The following is a 14,652-nucleotide window of genomic DNA, read 5'->3' on the forward strand; positions in this document are numbered from 1 at the left end:
TAGGAACTAAATGCTGCTTCTCCATGTTTGGTTCTGGTTCTAGGTATGCAGAGTAGGCTGGAGCCAGAAGACCTTAGTGGTCTGGATGGTTGATACACTGATAACAAGTCTGATGTATTTAGGTGCTAAGCCATTCAGGGATTTATAGACTAACAGAAGTATTTTAAAGTCTATTCTCTGAGATACAGGGAGCCAGTGTAAGGACTTTAGAACTGGGGTGATGTTCTCTACTTTCTTAGTCTTAGTGAGGACGCGGGCAGCAGCGCTCTGGATCAGCTGCAGCTGTCTGATCCACTTTTTAGGCAGACCTGTGAAAACACCGTTGCAGTAATCAATTCGACTAAAAATAAACGCATGGATTAGTTTTTCCAGATCCTTCTGAGTCATTGGTTCTTTAACCCTGGAAATGTTCTTCAGGTGATAGAAAGCCGACCTTGTAATTGTCTTTAGATGCTTTTGGAAGTTCAGGTCTTAGTCCATTACTACTTCCAGATTTCGGGCCTGATTGGTGGTTTTTAGCTGAAGCGACTGAAGCTGTGTGTTAACTTTTGATCTTTCCTCTATTGGTCCAAAGATTATTACTTCAGTTTTATTTTTATTCAATTGAAGAACATTTTGGTACATCCACGTATTGATTTCTTCTAGGCATTTACTCAGTGCTTGAACTGGTCCATATTCACCTGGTGACATGGTGATGTAGAGCTGTGTGTCGCCTGCATTGTTATGGTAGCTGATGTTGTTTCTTATGATCTGAGCTAGAGGGAGCATGTAGATATTGAAAAGGAGGGGACCCAGGATGGGTCCCAGACTGGAATTATCTATATCGATTACTGTGATTTCTATTTTATCGATATCCTTTTTTACCAAATCATCCAGCCGTAATTCAGTCACAAAAAGTGACCATTTCTACATAGATTAGATTTTTGAACACATGATCTGGTCTTCAGCTCCAGTCCACAGGGTTTGATGTCCTGGAACATTAGCGTCCCTGGTCCAACTCAACTGAATCAAATGGCCGAATTACCATCCCAGTTTAAAGTCTAGTTCTCCAGAGTTCTGCTAACGGCCTGATTATTAGACTCAGGGTGTGTTGAAGCAGAGGCACATAAACGTTGCAGGACACCAGACCTCAAGGACTGGAGTAGAAGATTCTTAGTTCAGATGAATGTCAACAGCAAAAAAAGTTACAGACTCTGACTTTAATCACTTCTACCTCAGTGACTGTCTCCAGCTTCATGCTCACTTCTGACCCAACAGGATGTATTCTCTATCAGTGGGTTGCCTTCAACCAACACATTAAGTTGCTCCATCCAGGGTTTCAGAGGAAGTTTAACTCGCATGCTACTCCTTCCTCTGTTGTTAAAGTGGGATCATTGATATGTATGTTTTCCAGCTGGGTCTAATTCAACATCGATAGCAAGACTCCACGCTCCGCTAATCTTATCTGGCATTTGGAAGCCGTTGGAATAATCTCTATGCTAATATTGTTGGAAGTGAATTCCCAAAGCTGCTTTAAATATAGGTGTGCCCAGTCTTGTTTCTGAGGAAATGGAGCATTTAAGAGGGCAGATGTTCAAACTTTGTAACAAACTTGTATTCAAAGGAATTACAAGACTAGGTAATGCATTTTTTTATACAAGTAAAAAGAAAAGAAAAAAACAAACAAACTCATAAAAGCTGTAAGATGTGCTACACACAAGGAATCGCTGATAATAAAACTTTAGCGCTCTGCAAACCTGCTCGTGGTCAAATTGTTTTCTTCAGATATAAATTCTGTTTGTAACTGGATCTTGAGTCTGAAAAAAGACAGAATTGTCATGAGGTTTTTCTATTCTTCCAGAGAGATGTTTAATAGTAGGGGAGCTGCAGTATCTCTCAAAAGTGAGCACACCCCTCACATTTTTGTAAATATTTTAATATATATTTGCATTACATCGCCGAGCTGGTGGATGTTGGAGACCTTGTGTTCCTCGTTACCTTTGAGGATTCCCCACTGATGCTCAACAGGGTTTAGGTCTGGAGACTTGCTAGTCCTTTACCCTCAGTTCTCTTTAGCAAGGCAGTGGTGGTCTTGGAGTTGTGTTTGGGGTTGTTATCATGTTTGAATACTGCTTTGCGGTCCAGTTTCTGAATGGAACGGATCATGCTCTTCTTCACGGTTCCCTTTATGAACTCCAGCTCCCCGCTGTCGGCAGCAATCACCCGGCCCCAAACCATGACACTCCCACCACCATGCTTGACTGTAGGCAAAGCACACGTGTCTTTCTACTCCTCACCTGGTCGCCGCCTCTCACCGTCGAAGCCATCTTAACCACAGAGGTTTATGTTGGTCTCATCAGACCACAGGACCTGATTCCAGTAATCCATGTCCTAATGCCGGGTTCACATGCCGGGATAATTGGCCTGATTTTTGCCCCGATCTTCCCGACCATTTTAAGGACTCCCCGATCATTGGGGTGGCTGTTAAGAAGGATCTAATCTGTTTGGAAGAACATTGCGACCGCTCCAACTTCACGACGGGGATATTCGACATGTTGGATAGTCTTGGCCTGATATTCTAGCGTTTTTCCCGAGGACAAACGAACACGCAGCCTGTTGAATATGACGTGTAGCCAATCAGAAAGCGGTGTGTATATTGAGATTCAGTGGTCTGCTGCATCATGGCTGAATAAGTTTATTTTCTGCAACATTTCCATTTTGTAATGGGTATTATTACAGAATAGGACCAGATAGTCTCTTGATCATTTGATAATGATCAGGAGACTATCTGGGAATTAAATTCTAAGACTCTACGGTCAAGTTGTTAGATTATTATTATTATTATTATTAGCTGTTATCAGAGAGTAAGCAATATCACAAGTGAACTCTTGTTGATGTCGATGAAAAAGGGAGGTAGGTTGTCCCACGTTTCCTGTTTGTCAGACCAATGTTGAGATCCCAAGGATATTGGTGAGTTTCAATGCAGGTTTTGTACCAAGAATTGACAGGAGGGCTTTAAGGACTCTTCAGTAGAGATACAAGGAGAGATCCAGGAGGCAAAGTAACTAGAGTTCACTGGAGGTAAGACGGGACGAAGGGCTGGATTATTGCAACCAAATCAGAGACTCTGGCACTGGAGAGGAGCCCCGCTGGTTGTCTTCTACTGTGACTGGATGAGTTGAGGATTTGCAGGTGGGAAAGTAGCACAACAGGAAAGGAGGAGGAAGTACAAAAAGCAGACAATATAGATAAACCAGAAAAAAAAACACCCAGCAAAAACAACAAATGTCAGTAAGATAATATGCTGGCGGGTGTAACAAAAGCATGCGTATAATTTAATTAAATGTATTGTAATACGCTTCTAAAATAACTTGCAAAACACTTAATGCTACTTAACAATCTAATACTAGTAAAATAACTTTTTTAAGTGTCTTGCACGGCAAAATTCTTCACATTGAAGCAACGTGACAAGGTTCAGGATCACTGAAAATATTTTTTATTAGGCTTAATTACATTTTTTGCATAGTGCCAATTCACAGTGAAATGCAAAACAGTAAACAAGTCTCCTCCATACATTTCAAAGTCTGCTTAGGACAAAATTACATTTTCATGGCTAAGTTTCTCTAGGAAGTTGATGCTTGCAGCAGCTCCTCGGTTTTCCTCCCGTTAATATCCTGAAGCCTGTGGGCAAGTTTGAAACTAAAAACGAGAGCAGGACGAGTTGCCTGCAGAGGAAAGGTCAGAACCATTAAGTTTGTGGCCCTACTGCATGCCGCTGAAGTCACGCGTACAGCCGAGTCTGTCCTTGTTTGCGCTTTGAGTTGTGACAGCAGTTATAGGAAGCAGTCTCAGAACCGCGGAGGAAGACGGCACGATTGTTTCTGTGTGTAGGTGGCAGTGCAGCAGTGGCCTTGCTAGTTACCAGGGGAAAGCTGGCTGATGAAAAAGCATTTCTTTTTTTCGACAAATAAAGTGTGTTGTTTGTGTGCCTGTCTATCTGTGCACTCCTGTAAACGCTCACTGTTCATTATGAAGTGACAGCACAGGTTGTGGATGTGTATCCTTGGTGTTAGCAGTGAACCCGTTGGGTTCAAGCTGCAGACAAAACAAAAAAGAAATGATTATATAAATATCATAATTCCTTCACTTTCAAATATGTGCACAGTGTGAGAAAGATGATGAAGTCTTCTCCACCCCGACTGTTATTAGAGGCATCCATTACCAGCAATGATGAAACGGCTTTAATCATTATTAGAGGGAGGGAAAAATCAGCAACGTGTCAGACAGAACAGTTCGATAATTTGTTAAACATTTGTTTTGTTTTGGGTAAGTGCCAGACTCCCCGAGGTACGCTTGCAATCAAATATGAATGCAGCAACAGTCGCAGCGCTACAATATTGATGTTGTTTACGACCGGGCTTTTCAGATTCAACAGAATCCTTCAAATGGATTTACCTCCAACTTCGAAGGTAATCTTTTAAAACGTAGCAGGTTTGCGAATATTGAGGGAAAATCGAAGCAGGGTGGCATTTGGGGGACAGGTTTTGTTACGCAGCAGCCCGTTGATTCCCTCTAAAACCAGAACTGAAAGGACTGTCATATCTAATGTGTTGGTCAGGGTATTGTGTTTTTTTTAGATTAACATTTTGCTTAGATTTGTCCCGTCTGAAGTGTGTGCGGCTGTAGGACTCACATGCCAGGGAGTAAAAGCGAGCCTTGGACTTTACTTTTACACGTTCAATATGGATTTATTCAGCTTTTCATGGTTCTTTTAGTAGATGAATGTCATCTTGTTCATAAACTCTTGTAATTGCACAGACACTGCGTGTTAAAGTGTAGTCAGTCCAGCACATGTGGGAGTTTGGTCACTGAATGCTTCCTTTCACGCTTTGCATTGAATGGCCTGCATTGGATGCATTTACTAATGGCGTGGGTGGGCTAGAAGTTTTTCTTTAAACGAGTAAATTGTATGTGCACAATGAGATGATGGTTTAAACTCAAAGACTTTGGGACTGAGCTGTGAAATATCTCCTATATGTACTCCAGGAAACAATGAAACGGTCAGCAAATGTCCAAAATATAATGCAACTAAATGAAAGAACAACCAGTGAACCAGTTTTGTACCTCTTGAACTTTTTGGCATCTTGTCTCATTGCAGCCACAGATTTCAGTGTTTTATACGGTTGACCAACATAAAGTAGTGCATTGTCATCTGTGGAAGGAAAACTTGGATTTTTTAAAACAAAAACCAGAAAGGTGCGTCATGCATTAGTATCAATACTTTGTTTAACCACGTTTAAGCTGCAATTACAGCTTCTGGTGTTTTGAGGTACATTTCTAAAAGCTTTTTACCTCACTCTTTGTAAAACAAATGCTTAAAATGTATGGATATCTGCTCACCTAAACACACAGATGTAGTATCAGCTGTGTGGTTTTCCGTCAGACACCCCAAGGTCTGGTAATTCAAAATGTTTTTATCCGCTCTGTATCCGTTTGAGCCATCAGATCAATCAGTCGTTCCGGTCTGTTCAGGTGGCGCAGTCCTCCAGTATCAGCCGAAGATTGATTCTTCGCAGTCTGGATAATACGATATCATGACTTTGCATAGAAATGGGCGAGCCGCTCCAGTCGCATTTTTGCATGTAATTCCGGCACATTGCAAAGCTGTTTTTGTGTCAATTTGCTGGCTTGAAATGACAGGAAATTGCTGTGGTAAAAGTTCAGAATGTGGTGCTATTCGCCCCGAGTTTATGTTGTAGAAGGATTTGTTTAAATCGGAGGGGAAAAATGGGAGAAAACCCGCTGTTTGAATAGCCGCGTTATTCAGATCCCGTTTCATGAGATCAGGCAGACATCATGTTTACTTATGAAGGATCTTTTAGCTTAAAATGTCCTATTTTTTTGTATTTTTGATCCGCTTTCAAATCACTGGCTTCTCCTCCTCGTTTGGTGTCACAGAAATGATGATGCCTCCCCGTCCCAACCAGCTGCCCTCTCACTACATTTTATCGGAGGGATTTTTCTGCTGTAATGGAGTGTTAGCGGGGGTCAGTGTGGTCTATGTTGTCATAATTGGCTGCCAGCTGGTTAAATGTGTGGCTAAAAGCTGCTCATCATCATTCCTGTAAAGTGCAATGTTGATTGCCGGGCACAGACAGCCTTTTTAACATTATTATTGGTTGATTTGTAGCCATGGTGTGTTCTGGAGTGCTGCAGAGAAGTGATTTCATGTTGTCAAGCACTCATTTGACTTTTCATTTTGATAAAAAAATGAAAAAAAAACTTTCACTTTAGAGTGGGAGTGAAGTGTGAAAGCCACAGATACTCTTTGCCATCTTGCCTTGTGGATTTATGCAGTCATGTCGCACAACCGCACACACGCACACAGATTCACTGCTACCAGCTCTGTTTGCTCGGTCATGAGGTTATCTTAACAAGGATGTTTGATCTACCACAGTCAATACGTGTCTGCAACGGTGTGTGTGCGCTGCTGCCAGTAATTGAACAAGTCTGCCAGCAAAAAAAATAAATAAATGTGTTTATGCGTGGAAATCACACACCTTGAGCCAAATACATTATAATGCGCATGTTTACATATGTATGGATTTTTACATTTGCAGCGTCGTTTGTGTTCATGTCTATTGTTGCTAACGTTGCAGCTCTTCTGTTTGGGAAGTGATAGAATATCTCAAAGCGGTGCTAAAATTACACATTTATTTAACGAGGATTGTAGCTGCGATGTTGTTTGATGTTGCATAAAGAAACTGATTACAAAAAAAAAGATTACAAGCCTTCCAGTCGGAGAAGTGGGGAGGAAACAAACTGAACGGTTATGGAGAGGCTGAGATTTACATGGGAGCTCATTTTACACGTTACCCCTGGTTATAAGGGTGTGTTATTTTCTTTGACTGACTGATAAAAATGACCTGGAAACTCCAAGCAGGTCTAAGTTTAGTGTTATGCCATAAGCTGGTTGAATATGCTTATTATTATTAATAATTATAATTTGGTATTATAATTTAAATAATAAATCATTCAACTCAAAATTCCGCTATAACAAATATAGTTCAAATGGTGGTGATGTTAGCTATAAGCTTATAAATATTTATACCCCTAATGCATTAGTTAATTTGCTGTTATGAACTCATTTATGCTGGAATAAATGATCTGGTCGGACTGTTAACCGACCAGGTTTATCCAGCAGGCTGTGAGAACCCCAATGTAACTGCAATTAGAGTTTAAATCCTTATTCCTTATCACCATCCAATGATATTGTCTCTGTATTAATATCAGATGTTAACTCCAAAGGAGGTTAGCTCTGATTTCTGAATAACCATGTAACTGTGAATTGGACTGAACACAAAACAATGTCTATTCCGCAGTCGTTGGTTTTATTGAACCAAAAGCAATTCCCTGTTACAGTAATTCTCTGATTCAACAACTTTGGAATTCTTACTCATTACTAAACTAAAACATGCAAAAATATATGTGGAAATAAAGAACAAAACAAAAATAAACAATGGATTAAAATGAGCGGTTAGCAGATCTTAACTTAACTCAAAGTTGTTTAACACCGCCCTCGAAACACCGGCATTTCACGTATCAGCATTGATAGACAGAACAGCTTCGGGAATCTCACTGGACGCTTTGATGTCTTACACAAAGCTAGTTCAGCTAAGCTACCTACAGTTCAGATATACGTCACCCTCCCAAGATGGCTGCTACGATGACGTATGAGGGGAGGTCCTAATGACGTAACCACGCTTACGCTGATGGGTAATGCCTCGCTTCGAGAGGGGGCAGCTAACTGGGAGTTTAAAGCAAAGCCCGCGACTTGAGCTCGGACAAAGAAATTAAACTAATAAGAAGAAGCGAAAAGAGAGAGAGGGGGGAAGCAGGGAAGAAGATGGAAAGGAATGAAGCAGTGACCCACGGCGGGGTTCTTGATGGATCACAAATCAACACAGCAAATCAATTGTAAAATGCATGCACATACAAAGAAAATGTTCAGCAAAATAATTCCAACTTCGTCGTGGAATAAAAGCATTAACCAACACCTACAAAGTTCTAACGCCTGCCCAGGCACTTCTAAACACCCTGTTGGTGAGACAGAAATAAAAGGGGAGACCCCGTTACTTTGAGGTGCCTCGGGGCTGGTCCGGAGCGCTCCGAGTGTGGCTTTCTGGACGCGTCTTGACGAGCGCAGATGTCCGCAGGCTGCAGCGGGACGGGGAAGAAGCTCCTTCGTTTCTTCCTCCGGGTTCACAGTCGCTTTGTTGGCCAGACAAAGCGGGGTCCTCTTCGATCACTGGGAGATCCGGCGTCTCTCAGTCTTTTGATCAGAGGGAATTTAAAAGTACTTATTTAAGTCGACCTCCTGTTATAAAAAGCAGGGAATAACCGTTGCGTCGAAAAATCTCGGTCCAGCGAGCAATCGAACACGTGGCGTGGGAATCAGCTGTGCGTGTCTTCTCGGGTTGGCTAAAAGCCAGGGAAGAAGGAAGATTGTCGTGTGTGATCGGCTTTTATAGCCATCACCATAGCAACCTTATCTTGATCGCGGCCATTTTGCCGTGTTGCGTGATGGGAGTTGGTGGCCATTTTGACCACATTGCATCATGGGTAACGCAGTCCGTTACGTCCCGAATTGATGCCGTTTTCTTGATCGGCGGCCATTTTGCCGTGTTGCGTGATGGGAGTTGGTGGCCATTTTGACCATAGATATCCATAATAAAGGCTAGATGTCTCGTCCGCGCTGCTGGCCAATGGGGGTCGACGTCCGCACGTGGCGGCCATCTTGCCACAGGCAGCTCGCTCATTCGTAACATTGTGTTTCAATGGCGCATGTACTTAAACAACCATAACTTCCTCAATTGTCTAACGATTCTCAAACTGTTTGGTTTGTTAAACAAAAGTCAGCCATGTAGTTATGCCACTGCACACTTATGAATAATTATAACCATGGAATTTTATATGAAAAGAACATTGAATAGAACATACAGGTGCAATAAATATACACATGCACAAGGTATTTATGTTAAATCAATATATGCTATTAAAACTCAGTTTACAGAATGGCAAGATGATATATACACACACACACACACACATATATATATATATGTGTATGTATATATATATGTGTATGTATATATGTATGTGTATGTATATGTATATGTATATATATGTATGTGTATATATATATGTATATATATATATATATGTATATATGTATATATATATGTATGTGTGTGTGTGTATATATCATCTTGCCATTCTGTACACTGAGTTTTAATAGCATATATTGATTTAACATAAATACCTTGTGCATGTGTATATTTATTGCACCTGTATGTTCTATTCAATTACTTTTATTTGGGTGTGATTAATTATTTCACAGTCTTAATTTATTGATATTAACATACATACTTTTATAATATGAATATTACTGTTATAATAAAATATGAAATACTGACAAAAAAGGCTTATTGTGTGGCAACCTCTTGGTGTAGAAGCATAATCCAGGTTTCAAATTAAAGGTAACACTTTGAAGTTTCATGTAGACTATTCGGATTATATATCAGGAGTAATTACACAAAAGTTCCTATTTTTAAACCATTATAAAAGTGACATTTATTTGCTATAAAAATTGGTACAATAGTCCCCTTCACAAGTATATATAGATGTAGCATGTTGAAATCCCCACCTACACTACTGTGATGGTATACACATGGAAGACAGAGATTTAAAAAATGACCCAAAAAACATAGCTTGGTTAATGCCCTTTGAAAAGGACGGTTTTATTGAGCTTCTGTTGCATGTTGTTGCTCTGTAAGCTAAGGTTAGTTATTTTGGCAATGTGGTGCATGCCTTAACTTAAAAAAACAAGGACACAACCAACGTTAACAGCGTATGGTGGTGACTGTCTTTGCCATAGACAGGTCTGACGAATGACCCACTCTGCTGCCCTGACTACCATCACTGTGCCTTCTGATGGAATCACCAGATTTCCATTGTTTTTTAACTTCAGCAGGTGGTAGCTCTGGTCCTGGATGGCAGATGCAGCATCTGTTACGAAGCTGGCACGGCAGATATCACAGGATCGCTTCTTCAGAGCCCGTCGCTCAGCAAATCCTGAAATAAGAGTTGGTATATTAAAATAATTTATAATAACCATGGGAAAATTAGGGGAACATTTATTTTTTTGGACCATTGTGAGATTGATTTCCCTCAAATTTACACCAAAGATTAATTGTCATACAATCGTTATTGGTGTCAGTAAAACCTATATAATTGACCAGTGGTCTCAGCCTTGATAACTTGCGCAAGTAGCCGTGATGCACAACTATGCTGCATGATTAAGTCATTTTTCAACAAGAAGATCTGCAATTTTGACAAGTTCAAGCGTCAAGAATTATAGCCACGTTCATAACGTTTGTAAGAAACCAAACTGTTTGTAAATCCGTCAAGAATTCAATGAGATAAGAGTATTTGTGTTCGTGCTGATCACTCACCTTACATTAGGTACCACAGAGCACGCCAGAAAGCTTGCCTGAGGCAAGATGGCCGCCGGTGATGACGTTTGAGACTCCGCCGTAAGACATCTAGCCTTTATTATGGATATCTATGATTTTGACCACATGAGTTGGTGGCCATTTTGACCACATTGCATCATGGGTAACGCAGTCCGTTACGTCCCGAATTGATGCCGTTTTCTGTCACGTCTGAACTGGCACAACATTAGTTTAGTTGAAGGGTCAGAGAGATGGCCTCAGATTGAATTTACATTTATGCCCAAAATTACTCATACGTCCGATAGATTTTAAATTCTTTTGTTTTTTTTAATTCAGCCAAGAAGTTTGTTTCTGATTTAAATTGATCTCTCAGCATATAATAAAACAATGAAACTGAAGGATCAGTTTTGAAGCAAATAATCTGCAATTAATCTGCTCTCACTGGCATTTTAATGGTTTATGTTTGAGATGGGAAGGCGTCCATCACCCTAAACCAGGGGTGTCAAACTCATTTTGGTTGAGGGGCCGCATTCAGCTTAATCTGATCTCAAGAGGGCCACACGAGTAAACTCATTGCAAGATTAAATAGAACTAATAAATGTGGACTTGTTGTTGATTTTTATATTAAATTAATTTCATTTTTACAGAATATATTATGAATAACCGCAGCGTTTTTAAGAAAAGTATGTGCAATTTCAACAATACTTTTACTTGTGCATTATGTATAATAATTGATCACAGTGATTGTACAATGTTGAAAAACATTTATTCACATTTTTTGGAACTTAAAAACACTGTCCTACATGACAAAATACATCAAACAGATAAAAATTAAGAAATGATTTAAAATCTATTTTCCACATCTGAAGCTCAGTGCTTCCATCTACTGAGTAAAACACAGCGCCCCTCGTGGACAATATAGGAACTGCAGCTTTTCAATTAAACTGTTTTATCATTCTCTTCCTTTTATCTCCTCTTTCTTTCACCTTTCTCTTGTTCTTCCTTTCCTCTCCTACTTTCCCATTGTAGTGTCCATATCATTTGAGATATTCCCCACATGAATCATAATAAAACTATTCACATTCATAAATCAAGCGGAGCACTATGGCAAAAGCAGTTCTGCTCCACTTGTGAAAGTCAAATCTGATGAGCTCTTTTTGGCATTAAGAAAAATTCTTATTGCCAGACAGGACACTGGAAAAAAAATAAAAAAAAATAAAAAAAAAAATAATAATAATAATAATAATAATGATAATGCATTTAGCACCAGCAGTCATAATCATGTTTGGCTTGACTGCCAAAATACCGGCACATTGGTGCTGTATAAGTCCTAAAACAAGCCCAAATGTTTGGAAGTGATGGAAATGTTATAACTGCAACAAGCCCATTAGTTATAACAAACTAGTTTCTTTTGCACACTGACTCAACATCAAAATGTTCATGTATTTTATGCAGGTTGTAACTTTTAAATGCTTGTTAAGCTTGATGGCCGGTATAACTAAACGTACTACATCAAAATAAACCTCGTTAAAGCTTGGTGAGGGAGACTATTTTTTGCTATTTTCATGCTTCTCAAGAAATTGGGAATGTAATGCTTAGTGGTTGAAAAATCTCTGATGAAATGGGCAACTCTGAATAATAATAAAAATAAACTTGCCCACAAACCTGAGTGTGCAGGTTTCCGGGTTAGGAACCAGGAGTACTGTGAGGGATTGAAATTTAATTTTTGTTGTTTGTGGTTCATACAAGGAAAGAAAAGCAGCACATCTTGCTAAAAATCCATTACCTGGAGAGCCAAGGGACGAAATAGCTATTGAACATACAAAAAAAAGTAGCTTTTTAGTAAAAGTCAATGTAGACTGAGTCGTTTTGAGTTTCCGCCATCTAAAAATGAGCTCTGGCAGACATCTTTCCTACAGATTTTCTTTATTTCCTGACTTCACTCTTTAGTTTTCGGATGGAGACAATTTTTCCGATTGAGACTTTGAGCTGAAACCAAAGGAGATCTATTTGAGTCGGCGTGCTATTTGTGGATCAAGCTGTACCAGAAGCTGCATTTGTTGCTGCCACCACAGCAGAACTTCTCATTCTCTTAGTCAGTCTTAGCAAAACTGCTCAGATGCAACTCTACGTGGATTATATTATGTTGCTTGTTATCCTATATACAGTTGGTTTACATATTCACTCTTCTACAAGCTTTTCATTGAACTTTACTCCTCATTTGTGTACTGGGTATAATGGGTGGAAAAGTAAAAAATACAATTTAATGAGATTTCTAAGTATAACTGCTGTTCTATCATGCTGGATTTTAAAGAGTTTCACAAAGGCAGTACTCTGAGTGAATCTGCTATTAATATTTATTTTTAGTGTCTGTTTCTGTGCCTCAACTCCAAGAGGAGGTATGATGTGATTACTAACTAATGTCCTGAAATAAAACACATTTCCCTTTCTGCTTTTGCAGTCAGACATCAAAGTTTTATTATATTTACCTGGACAGAACTTTGCTAATTTCTTTCTTAGCACTGGGACGCTGTTGTTTTATTCACAAGTGCTATCATAGTGATGCTAGGAGATGAAGTTTAAAATGAGCGTAACTGATTAGGTAAAGCAGCTCAATTTAAAAGCAGATTATGTCACAATCACAGGAAAAAGAAAATACACCCTTTTTGATTTTATACCATCCACCTGTGGAGTTTTGGTCTGGAGCTCACAGGTGTGTTTTAACACATTCCCTAAGCAGCAAGACATCAGCAATTATTGTTGCCCTTCAATCTGAGAAAGGTTTTACGGGTATTTGAAACAATTTGAAGTCCAACATGTGGGGAGAAAAAAGTGTTATTAGCTACGTTTACATGGATGAAAGTAAACGGAATAAATGTCCGATCTGAATAAAAATGCGTTATGCAAACAAGCCAATATGAACATTGTGATACCCTTTTTTTTTTAGGGGAGTTTAATAACTGCGCATGTCAGAGTGGTTCTATTCTGAGTAAAGCCAGGGTCATGTAAACGCACATTATGATGGGATTTATTGTGTGCCCATATAAACGGTAGAATACGATTATTTTATCTGAATACATTTTAATCTGATCGTAAAGAATGTGCATGTAAACAAGGCTAATTATATGGACAATATCAGGTGGCACAATCACTCACAAAACCCAAGTTTTCTTTACTTCACTTGAATTTCCAGTCAGCGGGAAAAGGGTGTCACTATGTTGTGGAGGCACCTACGGTCGCTGTTGAGCAGGTGTTGCACCTGGTTGTAGAGAAAGAGAGGTTGGGGTGGACTTTTAGAAGCTTGAGTTAAATTTCTTTTTTCATTTTAAGGAATTTCATCCATAATCTTGTAGCTCAGTTTACCTTTTTCACATGGATTAAACCAAGACGCTCTAATTAAGATCAAACATCTGTTTGACGATAAGGGTTATTTTTTAGACACAATTTCAAAGATATTGCACATTAAAAATATCTTTTATCAGTTTTAAAAGCATCCACAAAGATGAACTTATTTCCAGGTCCTTTAAAGTCACTAAGTGTTCAGTTTAGACCAGCTAATGGCGATTTGTTATAGTTCTGCAGGTGGAGGTGCAGCATGGAAAAGACCTCTTCTTCAGTCCAGTCCGGACTAGGGAGGCAAGATATTGATTGAGTTAATCTAAAGTTGACTGATTTGATCAATCAACCGACTTTAATCTAATAAACCAGTAAGCAACAATAATTGTAAGTTGATTACTTGTTTGCATCTGTAGGGGAAGCAACCCTTGTGACTGTAAACAATATCGACTCCTCCTTTATGGGCCGGCGGCGAGGAAGCCGCTGGCCTCACTACCATGGGAGTCCCGGCCTGGGTGAGTTCTACCCGGCTCTCCGGTGGGCTACGCTGGGCCTGTAGAGGCCTTAGCGTGGGATCAGAAGGGTGTCCATAGGTTTCCTGTGAGGGCCTCTGGACAGCTTGCAGAGGTAGTGACTTTCAGTCAAGGCAAGGCAAGGCAAATTTATTTATATAGCACAATTCAGTACAGAGACGATGCAAAGTGCTTTACATGATTAAAATATAGGAATAAAAGCAAGTAGTGATAGAATGTAGAAACAAAAAAGAACATTAAAAACAGTAAAACAGTTAAACTGGAATTTTAAACAAATGTGTTTTTAATCT

This window comes from Fundulus heteroclitus, chromosome 14 (genome assembly GCF_011125445.2).
Source record: "Fundulus heteroclitus isolate FHET01 chromosome 14, MU-UCD_Fhet_4.1, whole genome shotgun sequence".
Lineage (NCBI taxonomy): Eukaryota > Metazoa > Chordata > Actinopteri > Cyprinodontiformes > Fundulidae > Fundulus > Fundulus heteroclitus.